Source organism: Antechinus flavipes, chromosome 2 (genome assembly GCF_016432865.1).
Source record: "Antechinus flavipes isolate AdamAnt ecotype Samford, QLD, Australia chromosome 2, AdamAnt_v2, whole genome shotgun sequence".
Classification (NCBI taxonomy): domain Eukaryota; kingdom Metazoa; phylum Chordata; class Mammalia; order Dasyuromorphia; family Dasyuridae; genus Antechinus; species Antechinus flavipes.
This window is the reverse complement of record NC_067399.1, coordinates 257,513,434-257,537,759: the sequence shown is the minus strand read 5'-3', so window position 1 is coordinate 257,537,759 and position 24,326 is coordinate 257,513,434. Positions and strand designations below refer to the sequence as shown.

Below are 24,326 nucleotides of genomic sequence, written 5' to 3'. Positions count from 1 at the left end.
GAAAAAGAGAGACTCTCTCTCTCTCTCTCTCTCTCTCTCTCTCTCTCTCTCTCTCTCTCTCTCTCTCTCTCAAAAGAAAACAAGCTTTTCCCCAGGGCCAACTTTGCTAAGAACCAGTCTCAGAGATTCCATTTAGTGAGACCAACTTAATTTCCTGATGGGTGACTATGATTAGGGAAAAAAAAAAAGCAGAGACAGGAAGATGGTCCATCTGTCCTACCCCATAGCTCAATTTAATTGGAATCCCAAAGAAGCTGAAGCAGCAGTACTGTTTCTCTGGCTGAACCTTACACCTGAACATTAATTCCCATTCATTTCTAAGGTAACAAAATAAGGGAGGAGCAGAGGTCACAGATTGCTTATGCTGGGAGCCCTTCCACTAATGTTTAAGACAATCCAAGTTGGGCAGCCATGCATGAAGTAGGGGCATGCTAGTTTTGCAGAACTGGCTAAGAAAGATTCTGAAGCCAGGATTCATCAGCCTGCTAGCACCATATGGTCTGCCCCTCCCTGCTGACTCTTCTCCCACTAGGACTCAAAAGTGGACAAGTTCTCTTTAACATTTTACCCAGCCAGTATAAAGAGAATGATGAGGTCCCTGCAACAGCAGCTAACTAGTCCTTAGTGCCATGGAGAAATCAGAGAATAATAGAGAGTTGGAAGGGACTTCTGAAGCCATCTAGTCTAAGCTCTTCATTTACAAATAAGGAAACATAAGCTAATGGAGGGAGACTAAGGGACTTATCCAAGGTCATCCACAAAGGGAACATCTGAAGAGGGATTTGAACTCAGGTCCTCTAAGCCCATAACCAGTATTTTTTCCATTACATCACACTAGTTCCCTTTTTTCCAACTTCATGGAATTTGAATTTTTAAATCTATTTTTTAAAAATTTTATCTAATACTCCAGCATTTAACACAGTGTCTGACACAAAAGTAGACACTTTAAAAATGCTTTTTGTTGTTATAACCACTTTCACTATCAAATGGCTTATTCTTTGAGATTTAAGCAATATTTGGGGTTTAAAAATAGTCTTAATTCTGATATCATTCCTAACAAAATATGGGCTTTGCAAACTTATTCTTTTGTTGTTGTTTGATTGTTTCAGATGTGTTCTATTCTTTGTTATCTCATTTGGTGTTTTCTTGGCAAGGATTTTGGAATGGTTTGCCATTTCCTTCTCTAGCTCATTTAAAGAGGAAACAAAGGTAAAAAAGATTAAGTGATTTATTTAGAGTCATACAGATAGAAAGTGTCTGAAGCTGGCGCTTTATGCATTGCAGCACCTAGCTGTCTCAACCTATTCTTTACTACACACACACACACACACACACACACACACACACACACACACACACACTTTTTTTGTTGTTGTTCAGAAATGGTTCACTTGACACTTTTGGGTAGAACGAATAAAAATGTGTGACACTTGCACAACTTTGAAAGACTTAGAAACTCTGATCAAAACAATTGAATCAACTGCAATTCCAGAGGATTTATGCTAAAGCACACTGCTCATCTCCAGAGAAAGATAATGTACTCAGTGAATTTTCTTTTCTTTTCCCTTCTTTCTTGACATGACCAATGAGAAAATTTGTTTTGACTGACTACACACATTTCTAACATGTTGAGTATTTCTTTGGGGAGGGGAAAGTGGGAGATAAAATTTGGAATTTAAAATAAAATTAAATTGAATTTTTAATATTTTTATAAAGAATGTTATATAGGGACAAAAAAGAATGTAAGAGTTACACATCAATTCCTGTTTAATGGCTTGAGTTGTCATAATGGAACCTCTGATGGACACCATCCTAAAGCGTGATATCTGTGCCACGTCACAAATGGCTAGTACTTTATTTTAGAAGGTCTTCAACATCTTTTAAAGAGTTGTACTAATCCCAGCGGTGACAGATTGTAGGCAGCCTTGCTTGGGATGGATTAAAATTCTCTCTCTGATTTGCTCTTTCAATCCAACTGATTAAAATAACATTGCATGTTCTTCTTGTGCTAACTTAGATGCACATGCATTAGCCAGCGAAGGTCCTATATTTACCTCTCTTTCCCAAAAAAATAAAATAGAAAAGGGGAGACAACAGTGTGAGGTAGGTACTAGAGGTTGTCTCTAAAGCTGCTGAAGATAAAAATAAAGACCTTTTCAAACTGGATTTTCCACTTGAAAGTGTTTATTAATCTATTCTCTATGAAGCAAGGAGTTCAATGGAAACCTAAGATCAAAGGCATTTTAATTTAGGCCAAAATGCTTTTCCCAACATTTTTATTTTGAAATTTTTAAAAAGTGATGTTTAGGAAATTCAACTTTTTATTTAAAAAAAAAAGGGTCATGACCTAATGTGAAAAAGGTTAAGACCTCTCTTAACAATACTTTCCCAAAGCTACCCTTTTAATTGCCAAGATCAGCTCCAAACCTGTAAAAATTTCTTTGTCAAATAAAATACTTCCAACTTCTGCCCTGAGCAGTAAGGCAGTGCATTGCTCTGGGTCTGGAGTCAGAAATGCTTGAATTAAAATCTAGCCTCAGAGACTTCCTAGGTGTGTGACCTTGGTCAAGTCATTTAACCTCTATTTGCATCAGTTTCCTCAACTATAAAATGAGGATAATAACAGCACCCAATTTTCAGTGTTGTTGTGAGGACCTAGTTAGATAATATTTATAAAGGGCTTAGCACAGTGCCTAGCATATAGTTGGTGCTTAATAAGTCCTTGTTCACTTTCTCCATTCCTTTATTCCTCTGCAGCAAGACTATCCTCTCACCTAATCTGGCTAGATCATATATTTAGAACTGGAAGGGAACCACAGAGATCATCCAATTCAGGAAACTGAGACACTAAGTGATTTGCTAAAGCTCTCACAAGTAAATAGCTAAGTAGTAAAGCCAGGAAATGAACTCAGTTTTTTGAAGCAGATCTATCATTCTTTCCACCTAGAGGAAAAGGGACTATTTCATTCTGGTATTTGCATCCTTAGGGGTGAACATAGTACTTTCCATATAATTAGTGCTCAATGAATGTTGTTTTCAATACAATACTCATGTAATCCTGAAAAGATTAAGCTCTTTGGTTGTGGCAGATTCAAATTCTTAATCTGGAACTAGTCGTTGAGGACCCGTATGTACTAAATCCTGTGAAGAATCCCAAAATGTATAACATCATCTAACTCAGTCCTTAAACTAAGAGGAATGATAAGTGAAATACCTAAAAACTTCTAAAGTCAACAAAAAACCAAAAGTGCCAGAAAAGAGGCATAATTAAGGAGCAGTAGAATCCAGAAAGATTTAATGGAGAAAATGTTATCTGATCTGAACCTTGAAGGACAGGAAGAATTTTTGACCTGCAATGATGGGGACTAGAAAAGTGGAAAGAGAAAAGCATTCCAATAATTGAAAACAATTCACCATACATTTCTTATGTATCTACTATATTAGTATATTATATTTAGCACTGAGGAAATAAGGAGAAATGAAAAATGGTTCCTATCCTCAGGCAACTTACATTCTCCCAGAAATAGGAAATTCTGCCAAGAAATAGGAAATTCCAGGGTGTGTTGGGGAACAAATCAGTCAACAAATATTTAAGTCCCAGACAGTAAATTAAAGCTGGGGATAGAATGAAAACCAAATATCAGCAATTGCTTTCAAAGATCTCAAAGTGTATAAAATTAATATGTAAGCAGTGGGAGATAAGATTGAAAATGTAAGTGGGGTCTAAAGCATGAAAAGCCTGGAATGACAGTACTTGGTGTTTTTTTCAAACAAAATACCCAATCCTTTGGAGGGTGAGTTGTCAGACAGCCAAATTTCAGTCATTTTGCTTTCAAGGCAAACAGCCATTCTAGAGGTTCTAGAAAAAAAGATTTAGACATGGATTAAACAAAGTCCATAGCCAGAATCTTGAGTAAGGATGCTTAAGCCAGCTTCCCACATTGAGTATACTAGTTCCTGGTTCTTCAGAGTCAGAGACCCTTCCAGTTGCTTTATTGTCTACACAAACTGACTTCACTATGCCTGTGAGAAATGGGTGAAGAGAAATGCAAGAGGAATGGAGTCAAGTCACCCAGCAATGACTGATTTCAGTCTTTTCTGGGAAACAAGACATTATTAGGACTGAGTTAACTCCTGATGATGCCATTTCCCACTCATCATCTTCCTGTAAATGTACATTACATAATTTCCCTTAAATTTACATTTTGAGAAACTAAATTTCTGTTCGTTTATGAGAGATATATGTACTCTCTCAGGTAATAACCCCTGCAAGAACTCGCAGCAAGGAGGCGCTGATCACCGGAGAGAGGGAAAGGGAAAGGAAAAGCCGGAGGAAAGGGAGGGACTCAGAAAAAGGAGAGAAAGGAGCTTCGAGGGCAGGAAGTTACATTATATTCTCTCAAACCAAAAACTTTATAATGATATATTCGTAATTAATTAATAATTCACATCTCTATTCTGCTTAAAGTCTCACAAACCATTTTTTTCCCCTCACAACGATTCTGTGACATAGACCCTTCCATTTTACAATCAAGGAAACTAAGACTAAGCATCTTTCTCAGGGTCACATCGCTGGTCAATTGGCAAAAGCGAGATCCGAGCCTAGTGTCTTTAACTCCCGATATAACTCTTTGAACTATACTGGGAGGTCTTCTTTTATCAAGATTATCCAACACGGCCCCTTTTCCCTTGCCCGCCTCACCTCCACCCTAAGACTCATCCTAAGGAAGGGACAAGGAAAAAAAAAAAAAAAAAACGGGATGAGAAAGGCCCAGGACAATCCTTAGAAACAGATCAGGGGACAGCAACCCGGCAGAGAGAGGGTTAGTATATCTAGAAGCAGGATAAAATGGCCGTCCCGCAGAGTCTCAGCAGATCCCGATCCAGTGGTTGGCAGGAATAACTCCGGGAGTACCTAGACTTTTTCTTGGGCCAGAATCCAGTCCACTAAGAGCCTCTCGATTGAGCAGGTGGAGCCATGCTCCCGCTGAGGGTGGGAGACGCGGAAATGGGGGCAACAAATACCGGCCCCTAACCCCATACAATGAACCTCCGCGGATCCTTGGGTCGCGCCCACAGACCCCAGTCTCAGGGATCAGCGTGCCAGTTCCCCCCTTTCTCCTTTCTCCCTCCGCGTCACGCCGCTCTAATCTCAGCGCCGCCAATTAGGGAGCTATCCTTGTTGAGCCGAAGGTAAGTAGCCCGAGAGCAGTTTGTTCCTTGTCTGGATTCATCGGCCCTTCTCAAATGCTTCTCTTTCCCAGGCTTGTGGCCCTAGGTCTAATTATCTGACCCCCTCACCCAAAGTACTGTGATTGGCTCAGAAACTTCTGTCCTCTAACTGCTCATTTACGGACTGTATGCTATAGGCGTTTGGTGGAGCGTTTTCCAAAGAAGACTCCAGTCCACGCCTCAGAGATGAGCTGTGGAGTTACTCCTCAGCCCCCTTCCCACCCCCACCTCCTTTCCTAAGAGCCGGGTCCTAAGTAACCAGCTGTTTGACTCGCTGGGATAATGACTTCCCTTGGCTCCGAGCTAGAAGTCACCTGGTCCTGCCTGTCCCCCATTCCACCCCTCCAGCTCCAGCCTCGGTGATTAGCCATGTAAATCAGCATTTCACAAACTCATTAAGGAAAGCTATAAAGCCCAGCCATGAATACATAAAATAAGATGGGGGAGTGAGGGAAGAAGGGAAAAGAAGAGAAGCGGAGGGAGACCTTAACCACGGGAGGCTGATCGAAAAGCTCCTGCCGTCCGAACTTTAGAAACCCCGGGCTAAAGTCAGTTTGATTAGAATTTGTGACTATCCTGCAAACACACAGTAACACCAAGGTGAATCGGAGCTCCTGACTTCAGCAACAGGAGCATTTTTTTAAAATTTAAATCTCAGCATTGAAAGGAACGTTTAGAATCCTCTTTGCAGCATAACATCTAGGCAGGTAGCTAATTTGCTAATGTCCCAGAGCCAGGGAACTCTGCCACTGAAGGCAACCCGTCCACTTTAAGTTGGTTCTAATTATTAAGAAGGTTTCCCCCCCCCAATGCAGTTGAAGCTCTCTTTCAGCAACTTCCACTCCATTACTCCTAGTTACATCCTCTAAGGCTAACTAGACTGAATCTTGCTACTCTTACACATGACTACTCTTTAAATATTTGAAGATAACTATCATAACTCCTTCCAGATTTTTTTTTAATCAATCAATTCTTTTATAGCATGTTCCTTCCTGGTCACTCTTATTGGACTAGCTAATGCCTAACTAGGTTTGCATTTATCTCAGATCCAACAAAGTAGAACACATCCTGAGGAAGGACAGAGAGGAATAAGAAGGGTACTGAGGAGAAGAGGCTAAGCAGGGGCAGAGATCAGTGTTGGCATAAAACAACTTGATTTCCCACAGTTGGGCCACTTGTCTAGCTGTAAAAAAAATGGCTATTTGGGATACTTGCACCTAAGTCTATAATAGAACCTAAGAACCAGATCTAAGGGAAGAAGGTTACCAGGTGTTGCCCAGATAGGAGTGGAAAGTCTCCTTGGAATAGCTGGTGAAAATGCTTCTATGCTCCCATTATTACAAGTACATTTTTGATGATTGGACAAATCCTTTAGCCCAATCCTTTCCCTGAAGGTATTTCCTGCAGGTCATTCAGAGGTGGTCAGATGGTTGCTAAAAACAGCTGCTTTAGTCTGAGGTTCTGGTGCCTAGTTGGTCAGAAATTTTGCACATGTAGTGATTCTGATGATTCTGAAACCTTGGCCCTCACATCCTAGCAGGTTCACCAGGAAAGCAGGTTTCCCACGTTGTGGGAAATCTTACATAATACCAGTAACAGAGTCCCCCAAATTTGAAAAAAAAAAAAAAAGCTAAAGTCTCAGAAGGAACCAACAGTGATATTGGAACCAAAAAAAAGGTCTTCTGATTCAAGACAGGAGCTCTCTTGAATCTGACCACAGCAAGAGAATGAAGAAGCACTTGAGGTTTCCAGCCTGGAGACACCTCTTTGTGAGCCTACTAAAACTTTGATGGTTCCCACTTGGCCCTTTCCTTCCAGAAAGGTGACTGCTGTGGAAATTGTCATTAGCAGGGTTCTAAATGGGTCAAAATCTGAATGTTCTTTGCTCCTTAGAATGCAAGGTAGTTCCAAGGAAAGCTACACAAGTCATAAAAGAAATAGGGGCACTAGCAGTCAGATGAGAACTGAAGTGACCATACAAAAATTATGGCCTTAGGACTAGCTATAAGATTTCTGAAACAAGAACAGGGCAGCTCCGTGGTTTCATAGTTAGAGCGCTGAACCTGGAGTCAGAAAGACTTGAGTTCAAATTTGGCCCCAGAAACTTACTACCTGTGTGACTTTGGACAAGTTACTTAATTTCTCCAGTTTTCTCATCTATAAAATGGGCATGATAATAATAGTTGTTGAGATTGTTGAACGGATCAAATGAGATAATAATTGTAAAGCACTTAGCACAAATCTGAGCATATAGTAGACACCAGGCTAATGAGAAGCTTACTTCATTCTATTCTTCTTACCAATTGCACATAAACTATTTCCTTCTCTTCCTCCTTTTTGTCCTGCACTGTTCCATTTTACACATCTTTATTCATGCTCCCAGCCATGCTGGAAATAGAATCTCTCCAACCCACGTTTTCATAGGTCCAATTCAGGAGCCACCTCTTCCAGGAAGCCTTCCTAGATATCTAGCCAGCCAGCTCAGAGATGAAATTGATCTTTCCTTAACCCTTTTGACATTTCTAATAGCACAATATCTCTCCATTGTGTTTATCACACTCCACTTTATATTGAACTTATTCATATATATGCCAGTAGATTGTAAACTCATTGAGGTCAAGAACTGTATCATTTTTCATGTGTGTATGCCCTTCATTATGCACAGGGCCTTATACTTAATAAATGTTTGTTGAATTGTTGTGGTTGAAAGAAATGTCTGTTTGATGCCATCTTTTCTTTCTTTCCAAACAAAGTATTCTTAGTCACAATCCCTGCTGCCCAGGGAACAATAAACGCAACATAACTGGACAAAGGAGAGTTCGTCCTGCCTGCCTTCCTTTCCATAACAGCAGAATAGACAAATCGTCTGAAGCTGAGATCCCTGTATTCCTGCTCTTTTGTTTGCCATTAATTAAAGTGGCCATATGGAAGAAGCTGATAATGGCAGCTGAGGAGCCAATGAGGGAGGGAATGGGGACTGTGAGGAGCCCGTGGCTGAAGTGGCTTCTGCCGGCAGCTCAGAGTAAAGAGGATCCTGGCAGAGTTCAGCCAACAATAGATGGGAGAGTGAGAGTAGCCCCAGCCTATGTGTTTGTGTCCTTCGGTACTGTGGGCTGCCACAAGTTCTATCTGAGCACTTCAGAAATGGCCGGCTGTCCTATACAAGACAGAAGCAAGGGGAAAGTAAGAGGCAGCCAGAACACTTTTGCCCACAGACCCCAAAGAAGGTTGCAGTCACAACAGCAAAAAAAAAAGGATTTGTTTCAGTCTACAAAAAGAAAAAGTCAAAAGGCCACTTCCTGGTGACTCTCCTAGCTAGGCGCTTTACTCAGCTTGACTAAGCACAGACAGCCCAAGCATTTCCCTAGGTTTGTTTTCAGTACATTGCGATTGGCTCCTTTGTTTACTCAGACCACTCACAACGACAAGAGAGTAACTGAGGTTTCTCTCTCTCTCTCTCTCTCTCTCTCTCTCTCTCTCTCTCTCAAAATTATTCACACATTTCTTCCAAAAGGAAAATGATGATGATGATGATGATGATACAAATGATCATTATGATAATACTGTGGTCAAGCAGACCATTCCCTGAACCCACAGTCAGCAAACATTTCAACTTAACTCACTAAGCATTTTTTTGGTCTTCAGAAATTAAATTCCCAACTTTACTTTTTCTTGGTCAAGCCCAGGTAATTAGTAATAATGCTATGTTAAGTGAAATCCTAAATGTGATAAAGAAAAAGCTAGAATAAATCCCCTGCCATCAAGATGGACAGATTTGCAATGACAAACAGTTCCTACTGGGGGTTGAGGGGAGATGCATTTTCTTGTCCTTTTCCTTGTTCATAAAAAAGAAAAGCAAATTTAACCCAAGGAGGCAGCACCTCTAAGTCTCTCATCCCAGAGAACAGCAAACTAGGGGAACTCATGTAGATCAAAACTCAACTTTGAGAAAAAAACCTAGTTTTTAGTTTTTAAAAGAGAAAAACTACTTGTCCTTTCCCATCTGTTCACAACAATCCCTATAAATAACCCCATTTCTGATTGACTGAAAGGAAAACCTGAGCAGTGTTCCATTAGGTGTTCTGTGCACCCCCAGCACCCCCACCATAAATTTCTTAAAGCCCTCTGTTAGGTTAGAAATAGGCAACCAAGAGATCAAAAGCTTACTGCGATCACCACTGTTCAGTACCTTGGACTGGAAGTTACCATATGAAATATTCCAGGGAGACAAACTGTGAATCTTGTTTTTCCCTTGCTTCAGAGAGATCTTCTGTTCAAAGGAGTAGGGTTTCCTCCAGATAGAGAGCCACCAAATCCTATGGCCACAGACATAATATCTGCTGTTCTTCCAGAAATATTCAGAAAGTTTCTTGGCTGGATACAAAGCTTTTCCCCCCCTGTTAAATGTATTTTCCGTCAGATGCATAACATATCCACTAGAATTTCAGAGAGGGAGGGGGGAGGAAGAGGAAGAGAGAAAGAGGAGGAAAAAAATCCACACAGACCCAGGAAGAAGAAGCAAATCCCTCAGTTCTCCAATGCAATTAAAAGATTCAACCCCTAGACCTGCTCTTCCTGCAAAGAAAGCCTTCATCTGACAAATTAACTGTGTTCTCGGAAGCCCTTTTCCTGATCAGTCTAAGGTGAAAGCTCTAGCCTTAGATATCTGCCTTTGTCAGCGAAAGAACATAATATTGACTTACCTTTCCCCACAGCTATTGTCTTTCCCCTTTCAAAATGACATCACGGAAAGCAATCATGAAATTTACATGGGGGGCTGGGTGGATGGAGGTGGGGGGAGGAGTTGGAGGGCAGCCACTTCGCTTACACCAGTCACATGCGAGCAAGATTGTTTGTTGGTTTCAATTAAATATCTGCTCCCCCTCAGTGTGTGAACTCCTAAGCCTGCTAAAGGGGATGTCTCATTTACTTAATGACCGCTCTCATTAAAGGGAACGGCACAGGGCTGGCGGAGGCGGCCTTTGTAAATACACTACCCATGAACCCTTGGGGTTGCAATATATCTGTTTACTCTCCGAGGTGAAATAAATTTACAGTATAGCATCAAAAAGATGGATCTGCTGACTTGGGGATCGAGGGGAGTATCGAGGCCTCATAAGAGTATCAGCCCTTCTCTTCTGAGAACAAGTCAACAGAAGGCGGCTGCATTTGCCCATGCAGATTCATAATTAATATGCAGAATCATCAGAGGTTCTTTTATGCAAAATACACAAAAGGGCAGAGTGTGTTACAACTGCCATCCTCATCCCCCTCTGTCTTCCCTCCCAGTGGTACAGTCCAATAATTCCTAATAGCAGCAACCCGGGAATGACAGATGCCCTAGGTTAGCGTAGCTGCAGCGAAAGTACTTTACAATATTTATTGGTGGTTAGGAATATGACCTATCATCATAAAGAACAGACTGCAAAATTTATTGCACAGATGAAGCTGGTAGCATTGCATATTAGCTCATCTACATAGTCAAGTGCCAGTGACTTAAAAGGTCTATGTTGTGGATTTTTTTTTTTGAGAGCAAAAAAAGTACCAAAAAAGATCCTTAAAGTAAAAGGCTAGGAAAGAGACTTTCTTCTCATTACATCTTTACTTTGATAAATCTTTTCGTTGTTAAAGTGCCTATAAACTTTATCTAAGAAGCAAAAGGCTTTCTACTAGAAAGAAAATATTCTGTCCCTAAATAAACTGTTTTCAACTAGAGTGAGAACTCTCTAGTTTTTTTTTTGTTTGTTTGTTTGTTTGCTTGCTTTTTTTGGTATATGACTTGCTCCTGGTCTTGTTTAATTCCCTTGGAATAGCTTAATCAATAAAAAGCAAAGAAAAAATCCATGAAAATGAACAATAAAAGTTCTTACCCATTCTATAATCAAATCCTAACATCAGGTTTTTTATGTGTAAGTTTGTGATTTCTTCACATTCATAGGATTTTGAGGTTAAAAGACCCTCAAGAGTCAGTTACTCCAATTTTCAAACCTCAATCAAGGTTTAGAAGAGTGTTGGTCAAACTTTTCACCCCAAGTTGCCTATATAAGAGAGTTGGCAGTGAATTGTGATTGTGATTACAATCCAAGCTATCTCATTGAAAAGTGGGAGTCTCTATCTTTAGGAGAAGAAATAAAATTTCTCTATTGTCATAATCAGGATTTTAAGAAATATGTCTGGAATGACAAGGGGCAAAATTTCAAATGCCTGCATAAATGTTATTAATTACAGAACAGTCTCATAACTAAATAGAACCAAATGAAAAAATGAGAGTGAAGACTGAAAATCATGTTTAAATTGTCTTTCTTGGTGAAATTATGTGGAAATAAAATGCCTCTGACTCAATTAGCACTGAAGAACTCAAGATATTATAAACATGAAAGAAAACAGATTGCAGTATTGATGTTCTTCTAAGGTTATATATTTGAAATGAACACCTTTCATTCATTACACATAGTATGTCCCTTGTTATCTCAACTTGCTTCAATCTAAACATTAGTCAAAGAATCAATTTTGCTTCCAATTTGTAAACCCACATTTTCACATCAATCCAAATACTCGTAGATGTGGCTTCTTTGCAAAATAATAAGTGAAATGTAGGTAGGACCTGATATCAGACTGGGTAGGGAAGACATAAATGCAGAGCTGCAATGGCTGGGCTTACAATAAAATATTAATTAGCCACATAAGAATATTTTGAAACTCCTGCAATGTCTATTTTAATGACTGTCTACCATTTTTTGGCTCTTTCGTGAGCTCATATCCATTAGCATAAAAGGACATATTCAGCTGAGAGCACTCCTGAAAAGCCATTTTCTATCTCCTCTGGACATGCTGTGAGTGCAGGGATATTTTACATCCTAAACCTTTGGCATTCAGAAATTCTATTAAACTCTTATCGCCAGTCAGCAGGCCCAGCACTACCCAGCATTTCCATTGTTCTGCATTGAAGATAGAATCAAAGGGAGGGTCCGTGCTGAATCAGCCTTATTCTCTTAACAATGCCCCCATGTTACATGAATGCTATTTAATTCATATATGTAATAGTCAAAGTTAAGAACAACAACAAACCAGATGGAGTGGAAAACTGGATGCATGTGTTTATGTTGGGGAGGAGGAATTTATATATAATATAGCTTTTGGTACAATTATTTTTTCTGGTGCCAGAAATAATATTTATATAATTTTAAATATTTCAAGAATGTTTTTTCCCTTGTTCATAACAATTGACAATTAAGGCGTTTGCATTTGCTAGAGATAGAACTATGTTGTTTTACTTTGTCTACTTTATTTTAAAATGTTTCTTAAAAACAGTTCAAAATTTATTCAAAATCTCCAAATAAATTCAAATAAACATGGAATTTGAGGAAGATACCTGAAGTTTTTGCTAATTGTTATAAATGCCACTTAAACAATTGCCCAATACCTTTGAAAGTCTGAACTCAATCTCTTTGACTGATACCATTTGTCAAGAGAAGAAAACAAAGCTATACAAGTGAACTCCTAAAAAGGCAGCACAAAGGTGAACTTGGTCAATGCATTCAGAAAGTTGGAAACCATTCCTACATGAATTGACCACCTAGGAGAAAAACCAACTGATGCAGCCTGAAAGCTGAACCGCAGTCTGGCTAGTCAGCACTGCGGACAGCTCCCTCCAGAGCTGGCCGTCTACGGCCCTTTGTTCTTTCTACAGAAGTTTAGAAGTTCGGATAAACACCGTGAGACCAGAGCTGTTAACCAGTCTTTCAGCCTTGAAATACAAGCGACCTTTATAATGTGATATGGGCCCATTCAAAATCCAATGCATTAAAAAAAAACACCCTGAATGTAACATTTCCAAATAACAAAGCATCCTAATACAAAAATGACTAAAGGAATGTGATGTCATGAAAAAACGAACTACTGTTCGTTAGTTTTTAAATTGTAAGCCATGTCTCATGTCATAAGATAATTCTATGAAACTAGTGGAAATTTGTCATTTATTTAAAGATTTTAATGGAATAAAGAGACTCTAGAAAGAATTGTATGACTTTTTCATTTTATGATTTAAATAAATCTAAAAGCCATCACTTTACAAAGTAGTGTTGTGGCTAACACTATAGTGAAAGAAGAAAGATTTGCAACAACCCAAACTTGAAGCTATAATCGTGCTTTTTAAATAAGTGCTTTGTGTGATGAGGGGTTGGGGGCGGGGGTTGTCCCACCACACACTCCAGGATGCAAACTTGTGGAAAGAAAACCTGCATAATGACCACTGGGCTGGGAAGATAATTTTAAATAAAGTTTAATTACTTGTGCAAATCTACACACAGGGATTCCAAGTATCAGTTCATTTGCTTTATAAAAACTCTTTCAAGTAATTTCAGTCTAAACTTTATGCATCTGTAATTGGCACCAACTTCTCCGGTGACCAGCTGGGGGTGAAGATTTTTCTTGTTCCTTTTTGAAAGCTTCCCTGCAGATGGGCTGCCTGCCTTAAAGCTGCAGACTACAATTAGGGCCGTTGTGTGCCCAACAGAAATGGTCAGCATTAATATTGTATATGGAACAGCTGAGGGGCTGGGGAGGAGCTGCCTCAAGCAGGCCCCTGGCAGATGGAGCAAACAAAACAAAACAAAAAAAAAACCACTTTTACTAACCCTTTGGGCTAACATTGTATGAATGTCTCTCACTGAATCTCTTACAAGGAGTCACACCATACACACTTGCCCTTTGGGCTAACATTTGGGCTAATCACATCTTATTGCAAACTCTACCACATACACCTACACATATACAGACAGAGATATGCTCTAATCTTTCAAGGTAATATAGTAAGAACATTTCTCAATGTGAATCATTTCACAGATACTTGCCCCCACCCCCCAAAACATACTATACCGTTTGGGCTAAAATTGTGTGAATGTCTCTCACTTTCAGCCACAATACACACATACACACACACAGAAATGCCTCATTACCCACATACATATGTATACAAAGATAGAGGCACATATACAAAGATATACATTTGGAATTAAGGTGTTAATGTTTCTAAGCACAGACAATTGGTGATACATTGTGAGGCTTTCTTTCACTGAGTCACACCAAAACATACCCAATATTTATCCCATGAGTTGCTCTTTAATGTACCACTAAAGTAAAATTGGACACCACAATCACACTTGTACTCTGCCAAACCATGGACTATTTTGAGGAGAAACAGGTATATTAATACCAATCTGATCTTTTCAGCAGCTTCACTGCACCAAATCAGAGATTGGTGACAACAGTCCTGCTGTCTCCACTCTGCTGGAATAAACTGACTGAATCACCTATAGCTACTGCAGTCATTGCCTTCAGCTTAATACTTGTCAGTATCTTGGCAATGGTTTCAAGCTGGTATAAGTGAATTAATAAGCTCTGGAAGGCCAAAAGTAAAAATTGGAGTTGTTCCCTAAGTTTGTGGCCACATGGATGGATGATCCTAGCAGAAAATAATAGAATCTAAATCCTGAACCCACAGGTTGGTTGCTTCTATAAAACACCAGGTCTCAGTTTACAATATATCAGGAGAGAGGGAGATGTGGAAAAGATATGTGACTCAACATTATTTATAAACATATACAAATTAGTTCAGAAAATGAAAGTTTTAAACCATTAATCAAAGTCTGATTTCAAAACGTATATTTTCCAATTGGTATTTCTCATACAAATTTCAGTCATGGAGGAAATAATACGAGAGTATCCACTTCCACCATCCCCAGGTTAGCTGGCACCTGGACCTATATTCTCTATTCCAGAAAAACACATTACAGAAATTAGAAGGCAGCATGACTTGAGTTCAGCTAATTAATTTCATTTGGTCTATTTGCTGAGACGAGCTGAAATATGGACCCCGGATAGACGGGAGTTCCAAAGAAGAAACAGCTGTAGGGGAGGGAGAGAGTTGAGAGAACTTAGAGAAACTTTTACGAACCCAGGAAAGCTCCACACAGCTTCATTCTTGTTCTGTTCTCTTGCTTGCTCAGGCGCCACCTCTGCTCAAACCACAGCCCAGACACCACTTACTTTATTCCTGGAAAAGTTGCTGCCAAGAGCAAAACTTATGTGCCTAAGAGGTCTGGAGAGTCCCAGCCCATCCAATGAGAGCCTAGGGAGCTGATAATTACAGATCAAAGCAGCAGGCCCCTGGCCAATGAGGGCCTACAGCTCAGGAGCCCACACAATAAAGACTGAGAGAGACAATGAAAATCCACCCCAACCCCTCCTCCAACACACACATGCACACACAAAAACAGCTGGCCTGGGATGAGAGGCAGGAGGTAGGGGGTAGGGGCAGGGGGCATGGAGCTGGAGGCAAGAGAAAGGGGGGAAGGGGTAAAGGATAGGAGAAAGCAGTATATGAGTAAGGGGCAGGAAGAAAGGAGCAAAGTGCAGGAGGTTAGAAAGAGAAGCAGGAAGCAAACGACAGGAGGCTGGGCAGGGGGTGGGGGGTGGGAGCAGGGGCCAGGAGTCAAGGAGAAGAAAGAAAATGACTGGAGTCTGGAGGCAAATCGGAGGAAAGGAGACGACCGACATGAGGCTGAAAGTAGGAGGTGGGAGGCAGGGAGAGTAAAGAAGCAGAGAGAATATGAGAAGGGACTGAAACATAGGAGGGTAAATGAAGACTTTATATTACTGATATAGGTTCCACTAAATCACACTCATATTATCAGGATGGCATAGGGAGACTGGGAAGGAAAACATTATTAATAGGGAGAGAAAAGAACAGGGAGGGAAATAGTAGAGAAGGCATGAGTGAAGTATTATAATATAGCGCAAGATCAGGATAGAGATACTGGAAGAATATAGTAGGGAAAAAGTTAGGATAGAGGAATGTTTTAGGCAAATCTAAATACTTATCCTTAAATACTACACATCTGCTCTTTAAAGAGCAGGTACCTCTGAGAGTCTCTGTAATGAGGTAGGGAGGAATTATACTGGGGTGTTTCCTCCCTCAGTGAGTGGAGTCACAGGAGTCTTTAAAGGATTTAAGGTCTGACCCTTCCCCCTGGGTCTAAGCTCCCTGGGGCTCAGAGCTCCTGTCTCCAAGGAAGGAGAGTCTTAGAACTAGCCATAAAGCAACTTTAGACAAGTCAGTCTTTCTCAAGGAAGTTTGGAACAAGACAGACTCCAAAACCTAAACCTCTATGAAACCTTTCACATGGCTGGGGACAGCAGGGAGAGCTCAAATGTCAGAGGTCATGTGGGTGGCTCTGACAGATGGTAGGACCCACTGTTGGGAAGGCCTCATAGAGCCAGGACTAACCTCCCAGATGGGAGAGAAATAACTTGAGCTACCAATAATATTCTCCCCTCCCCCAAAGTGGGAAGTTGAAGGGGATATAGAAGACCCCTTCCTTGATAGCATTCCACAAAGCCTTGATGTGAATTCTCATTACTCTTACTGTGTTATTATTCAATTATTTCAGTCATGTCTGTGTCTTTGTGATCCCATTTAGGGTTTTATTGGCAAAAACACTAGACTGATTTATTATTTCCTTTTCCAACTCTTTTTACAGGTGAGGAAACTGAGGCAAACAGGGTTAAGTGATGTCCCCAGGCTCACATAGTAAATGTTTTGAATTCGGAAAAGTTGTGTCTTCCTGACTCCAGGCCTAGCTGTTCCCTTGCCTCTAACCATTTCATTTGGAGGGATCAGTTTCCTATATCTTCATTTTTAATTTCAAGTCTTTGTATTTTTCTGTCTAAAGCACAGGAAAAGGGATAAAGATAGGGAAAAAAGAAAAAGAAATAGGGAGGAGGAAATTGTTGGAAGGAGATATTCTGAGACCCTTGTTAATCCTAAGGGACAAATTTCACTAGATTCCCTTGATAAACCAATCTGTGCCTATGTTTCTATGTACTGATGGAGGGAATTAGGGTCCTCTGAAAGAACACCCAGGAGAGAACTTACTAAAGAAAAACTTAACTTTCTTTAGGCAACTTGTCCATCTCCTATGTAGTCCAGATTTCGGTTTACTTGACATTTAAGTGAGCACAACACTCCAGCTATCTATCAATGAGGGTACCTCTTGGCTGACAGAATCAGTGCACCTCACCTGGCAAAGTGAGTGCCTCCTATGTGTCACTGTGCACACCTTGTCATCAGTATGCACATAATGTGAACAATCTGCTTTTTTCAGTATGGGTAATTGGTGTCCACTAATTTAAGCACCCAAGCAAAATAGCCAAAGCTCCAGACATAAAAGAGGTACATTTTCTTCATCAGTATGAGCACACACTGCTCCTGGGAAAACAGTAATTGTTTGACTCAGTTTTCTCATCTGGAAAATGAGTCAAAAGGAAACAGAGAAGGAAAACCAATTCAGTATCTTGACTGGAAATTCCCAAATGGGGTTAAGAATAGTCAGGGATTTCATTAGAGTTGTGAATTTTTTTTAAAAAGGAAATTGCAGATTTATTTATTTGTTTGTTTACTTATTTATTTTGGCCACATGCAACTTAATTTTTCCCCAATTACATGTCAAAACAACTTTTAGCCTTCATTTTTACAGGATTTTGAGTTTTTCTGCTTTCCTTCCCTCCCCTTTCTGAAAATGGTAGATAATTTGATGTAGTTTATACATGTGCTATCCTATAAAGCATATGTCCACATTAGTCACAGATGCAAATGAAGAAAGAGACCAAAAGGAAAAAAAACTGTTGGAAAGAATAAAGTAAGTGAAAAACTACTTCCATCTTCATTCAGAGTTGTTTAAATAGGTGGGAATAGCATTTTCCTTCATGAGTCCATTGTGCTTGTCTTGGATCATGATGTTTCTGAGAAAACCTGAGTCATTCATAGTTCATCATCACACAATATTTCTGACACTATATACAATGGTTTCCTGGTTTTGCTTATTTCACTTTTCATCAGTTCATGCAAGTCTTTCAGGTTTTTCTGAAATCTGTCTTATAACCTCATTTCTTATATAACAACAGTATTCCATTACATTTATATGCCACAACTTGTTTAATAATTCCCCAATTGATGAGTATCTCCTCAGTTTCAAATATTTTGCCACCACAAAGAGGATTACTATAAATATTTTTGTACATGTATGTGCTTTTTCCTTTTTATGATTTCTTTGGGATACAAATCTAGTAGTGGTATTACTGGATCAAAGGATATGCACAGTTTGGTTGTCCTTTAGGCATAGTTCCAAATTGCCCTCCAGAATGGTCAGATTAGTTCACAAATCCACCATTAGTGTCCCAATTTTTCCACACCTTTCATCAATATTCATCATTTTCATTTTTTGTCGTATTAGCCAATCTGATAGGCATGAGGTAGTACCTCAGAGTTGTTTTAATTTTCATTTCTCTAATCAAAAGTGACTTAGAGCACTTACTCATATGCCTATAGATGACTTTTATTTCATCAGAAAACTTCTGGGTAATATCCTTTAGCCACTTTCATTTGGGGAATGCCATGTATTTTTATAAAATTTGCCTCAGTTCTCTATGTATTTGAGAAATGAGGTCTTTCTTACAGACATTTGCTATAAAGATTGTTTCTCAATTTTCTGTTTTCCTTCTAATCTTGATTGCATTGGTTTTGTCTGTACAGAAGCTTGTAAATTTAATATAATCAAATTTATTTATCTTACATTTCATAATGCTTTCTATCTTGTATATGGTAATGAATTCTTTTTCTCCTCATAGACCTGATAGGTAGACTATTCTTTCCTCTTCTAATTTGTTTATGGTGTCACCCTTTATGTCTAGATCATGTACCCATTTTGACCTTGGTATATGTTATAAGGTATTAATCTATACCTAGTTTGTACCTTATTACTTTCCAGTTTTCCCAGAAGTTATTGTCAAATAATGAGTTCTTATCCCAAAAGCTGGGTTCTCTGGGTTAATCAAACACTAAGTTGCTATAGTCCTTTAACTACTGTGTCTTGTGTACCTAATCGATTCCACTGATCCACCATTATGTTTTTTAGTTAGTAACAGATAATTTTGATGATTACTACTTTATTACATAGTTTGAGATTTGGTATTGCTAGTAAGGTGATTTTGCTCTTTCCCCATTTATTCCTTTGATATTTTTGATCTTTTGTTCTTTCAGATGAATTTTATCATCATTTTCTATTGGTATGCAACTGAATAAGTAAATTAGTTTAGACAGAATTGTTATTTTTATTATATTGACTTGGCCTACCCATGAGCAATTAGTATTTTTCTAAGTGTTTATACTTTATTATTTGTGTGAAAAGTTTTTGTAATTGTGTTCATATAGTTCTTAGATTTGTCTTAGCAGGTATATTTGCAAGAATTTTATATTGTTTACAATTATTTTAAATAAATTTTCTCTTTCTATCTCTTGCTTCTGGGCTTTGTAGGTTTTATAAAGAAATGCTGATGATTTATGTGGATATATTTTATAACCGGCAACTTTGCTAAAGTTCTGAAGTATTTCAAGTAGTTTTTTAGTTGATTCTCTAAGTATACCATCATATAATTTGCAAAGAATGATAGTTTTGATTCCTCATTGTCTATTCTAATTCCTTCCATTTTTTTCTTCTCATTGCTAAAGCTACCATTTCTAGTACTATATTAAATAAAAGTGGTGATAATGGGCATCCTTACTTCACCCCTGATTTTCCTGGAAAGACTTCCAGCTATCCCCATTACAGACAATCCTTTCAGATGATTTTAGATAAATATTGATTATCATTTTAAGAAATGCTCCTTTTATTCCTATGCTCTCTAGTGTTTTTAAATAGGAATAGATGCTATATTTTGTCAAAAGGTTTTTTAGCATTTGTTGAGATAAGCATATGATTTCTGTTGGTTATGATATTAGCAATTATACTGATAATTTCCCTAATATTGAACCAACCCTACATTTCTGGTAAAAGTCCCACATGGTCATAGTGTATAATCTTTGCAATATATTGCTATAATCATCTTGCTAGTATATTCATTAAGGAAATTGGGCTATAATTTTCTTTCTCTATTTTAGCTTTTCCTGATTTAATTATCAGCACCACATTTCTGTCATAAAAGGACACAAATAAATAGAGTCTATTTGTCCAAATAACTTATACAGTATTGGAATTGGCCTTTAAAAGTTTGGTAGAATTCACTCATGGATCCATCTGGCTCTGGAAATTTTTTTCCTAGGGAATTCATTAATAACTTGTTCAATTACTTATTTGAAGATAGGATTATTTAGGTATTCTATTTTCTGATTTGTTAATTGAGGCAATTTTATTTTTATAAATATATATTGATGTTGCTCAGATTGTCAGATTTTATGACATACCATTGGGCAAAATATTTCTTAGTGATTGATTTAATTTGTTCTTCATTGGTGGTGATAACCCATTTTTCATTTTTCATTTTTCATTTCATCAATACTAGATATTTGGTTTTCTTCTTTTTTAAAATCAAATTAACCAATAGCTTAATTATTTTATTTGTTTTCTTTCATAAAACATTTCCATTTTTATTTATTTATTTATTAGCTCAACAATTTTTTTAACTTTTAATCTTATTAAGCACACTTTGGTTTTCAAGATTTTCAATTTGGTGCTCAATTAGGGATTTTCAATTTATTCTTTAGAAAAAGAAACTCAAAAACTAGAAAACTTGTTTTGTTACATGTCCCTGTTTTTTTCCCATTTTGTTGATGTAAAAATTTAGAGAAATAAGTTTTCCCCTACGAAGTGAACCCCATGTTGTCTCATTGTTGTCATTTTCTTTAATGAAATTATTGTTTGTGTGATTTGTTCTTTGACCCACTTAGTCTTTAGGATTGGGTTATTTAGTTTCCAATTAATTTTCAATCATTTTCTAATGTAATTTTTATTGCATTGTGATCTGAAAAGAATACAGCTAATATTTCTGCTTTTCTACATTTAATTTGGAGGTTAATACAAAGTCATTTTGTTTTAGGTGTCATGAGTTGCTGTTACCATCCCATTTTTCCAAAGCTCTGTCATATCTAACTGTTCTAATATTGTGTTTACCTTCTTAGTTTCTTTCTTGCTGTATTTTTCATTGGATTTATTGGGTTCAGAGGGGACAGTTGAGATCCCCAACTAGTAAAGTTTTTCTGTCTATTTCTTCCTATAATTTACTTCATTTCTTCTTTAAGGATTTGAATGCTAAAAGACGGGAAAGGATCCATATGTGCAAAAAACATTTGTAGCAGCTCTTTTTGTAGTGGCAAGGAGTTGGAAATTGAGTGGATGCCCATCGGTGGAGAATGGCTGAATGAATTATAGTGTTTGAATGTAACAGAATATTATTTTTCTATAAGAAATGATGAACAAGCTGATTTCAGAAAAACATGGAAAGACTTATATGAACTATAATTGAATGAAGTGACCAGAACCAAAAGAATATTGTACATAGTAACAAGAAGATTATGTGAAAATCAACTATGATGGACTTGGCTCTTTTCAACAATGAAATGACTCAAGGTAATTCCAACAGATTTGAGATAGAAAAGCCATCCACATGTAGAGAGAGTACTATGGAGATTGAATGCGGATCAAAGCATAGTATTTTTAAGTTTTTGTTATTGTTGTTTGTTTCTTTGTTTTTTCTTTCTCAAGTTTTTTTTTTTTCCCTTTTGATTTGAATTTTGTTGCACAACATAACAACAAATATGGAAATATATTTAGAAGAATTGCACATATTTAACCTATATTGGATTGTTTGCTATCTTGGGAAGGGGGAAAAAAGAGAAGGAAGGAAAAAAAATGGAAGACAAGGTATTGCAAAAGTAAATGTTGAAAATTATCTTTGCATGTATTTTTTTTTAAAAGTACTATTAAAGTGCAAATAAAATAAAATGAGAAAGACAAAAAAATTTTGAATGCTATATCACCTGTTTAGTATTGATATTGCTTCTTTATCTGTGGTACCTTTTAGCAAGATGTAGTTTCCTTCCTTATCTCTTTTAATTAGATCCAACTTTTAATCCACTCTGCTATCTGCTTCATTTTTATGGGAGAGTTCATCCCATTCATATTCACAATTCAGATCACTTAATTGTATTTCCTACCATCCTATTTTTTCCAGGTTATAATTTTCTCTCTCCTTTGACCTTTCCCTCCTCTCCAATGTTTTGCTTCTGACCACCCTCAATCTACGCTCCCTTTTTGCAGTTCTCCCCTTCCCCCATCTTTATTATTCATTTCCCCTTATACTTCTCCTTTTTTTTCTATTAGCTTCCTCCTTTCCATTCCTCTTTCTCTTTCTCCTTCTCTGTAGGATGAGACAAATTTCTATGCTAAACTAAGTATGTATATTATTCCCTCTTTGAGTCAAATTCTATGAGATTAAAGGTCAAACAATGTTCATCCCCTTTCCTTCTTTCCTTCTATAATAATAGATCTTTTTGCTTCTTCATGTGATATGATTTACCCCTTTTTATCTCCCTTTTATCTCTTTTAAATAGGTCTATTTTTGTCTGAGATTAGGACAGCTATACCTGCTCTTTTTATTTCATCTGAAGCATAATAGATTCTACTCCTTTCTTCTGTGTGTGTTCACACACAGTGTGTTATTTATAAACAACATATTCTAGGATTCTGTTTTTTGATCCACTCTGCTTTCTGCTTCCAGTTTATGGAAGAGTTCATCCCATTCATATTCAGTTATGATTACTAATTGTTTATTTCCTTCCATCCTAGTTCTCATCTTGTTAGTCCTCTCTCTCCTTTCCCTTTTCACTAGTGTTTTGCTTCTGTCTACCACCTTCCCTCATCAGGCTTCTCTTTTGTCAGTCCTCACCCCCAACCCTTTACTTAATCTCTTACCCTCCTACTTCCCTGCCAGGTAAAATAGATTTCTATATTCAATTGATTATTGTCTATATTATTCCTTCTGAGTCAATACTAATGAGAGTAAGGTTTAAGTGATGCCCATCATCAACTCTCTTACCTCCTTCACCTCTGTAATAGATGTTTTGTGCCTCTTCATGTGAAATAATTTACCCTATTCTACCTTTCCTTTTCTTCTCTACCCAGTGAACTCCTCTTTTTCATCCCTTAATTTCTTTCTATGTCTTTCCCTCAAATTCACCTGATACCTGTAACCTCTGCCTATGTATATTCCTTTTAGCTGTATTATTACACAGTTTTTAAGAACTAGCAGAAAAATGTTTTCATGTAGGGAAATAAACAGTTTAGTTCCACTGAATCCCTTTTGTTTTGAAAAAAGACCTATTTATGATTCTCTTAAATCTTAATATTGAAGATAAAAAATTTTCATTTTATTTTGGTCTTCTCTTTATGAAAACTTGAACTCCTTCTATTTCATTAATTGATTATTTTGATCCATGATGCATAATTTTGTTGAGCAAGTGATTCTTTGTTGTAGTACCAGCTCTTTTGCCTTCTGGAATATCATATTCCATGACCTCTAATCTTTTACTGTTACAACTCCCAAGTCCTTTGTAATCCTGATTGTGGCTTCTTGATATTTGAATTTTTTCTTTCTGGACACTTGTAGGATATTTTTCCTAATTTGATAGTTCTGTAATTAGTCTATTTTCTTCGGTGATCTCTGGATGCTTTCATTGCCTGTTTTGTCCACTGGCTTCAGGGTATCTGGCCAGTTTTCCCTGATAATATTCTGAAAGATGCTTTCCAGGTCCTCCTTTTCATTAAGACTTTCAGATTCTTCAGTTATTCTGATATTGTCTCTCGTGATCAGTTGTTTTTCCAATGAAGTATTTTCTTCTATTTTTTCTTCTTTTGAATTTGTTTAATTGATTCTTCTTGTCTCAAAGAGTTATTAACTTCCACCTGCCCAATTCAAACTTTTAACATATTGTTTTCTTCAGTTAGCTTTTGTACTTTCTTTTCTATTTGGGCAATTGCACTTTTTAAGGAGTTGTCTTCTTCAGTGGACTTTTGTATCTCCTTTTACAGTTGGCAAGTTTTTTTTTTTTTTTTTTTACTTTTTAAGCAGCTATTTTCTTTATCCAAGCTGTTGACTCTTTTTTTTTCATAGTTCTCTTGCATTACTCTCATTTCCCCTCTATTTCCCATATGGTTTTTAAGCTAATTTTTAAATTCTTCCATGAGTTCTTTGTGGGATTAAGA

General features: G+C 37.7%; 1 long non-coding RNA gene across 2 annotated transcripts in view; it reads right to left on the bottom strand.

Moving 5' to 3' along the window:
• The window catches only part of LOC127549057 (uncharacterized), a 92,917-nt gene extending 82,739 nt beyond the window's left edge, over positions 1 to 10,178 (bottom strand). The window contains exon 1 of one of the 2 annotated variants that reach the window (XR_007950512.1): positions 9,936 to 10,178. This is a non-coding gene — a long non-coding RNA (uncharacterized LOC127549057). Of the gene's footprint in view, positions 1 to 9,421; positions 9,516 to 9,935 lie in introns of those variants that run through there. The other variant, XR_007950513.1, reaches the window with a different exon arrangement.
• Positions 10,179 to 24,326: the final 14,148 nt, after the last annotated feature.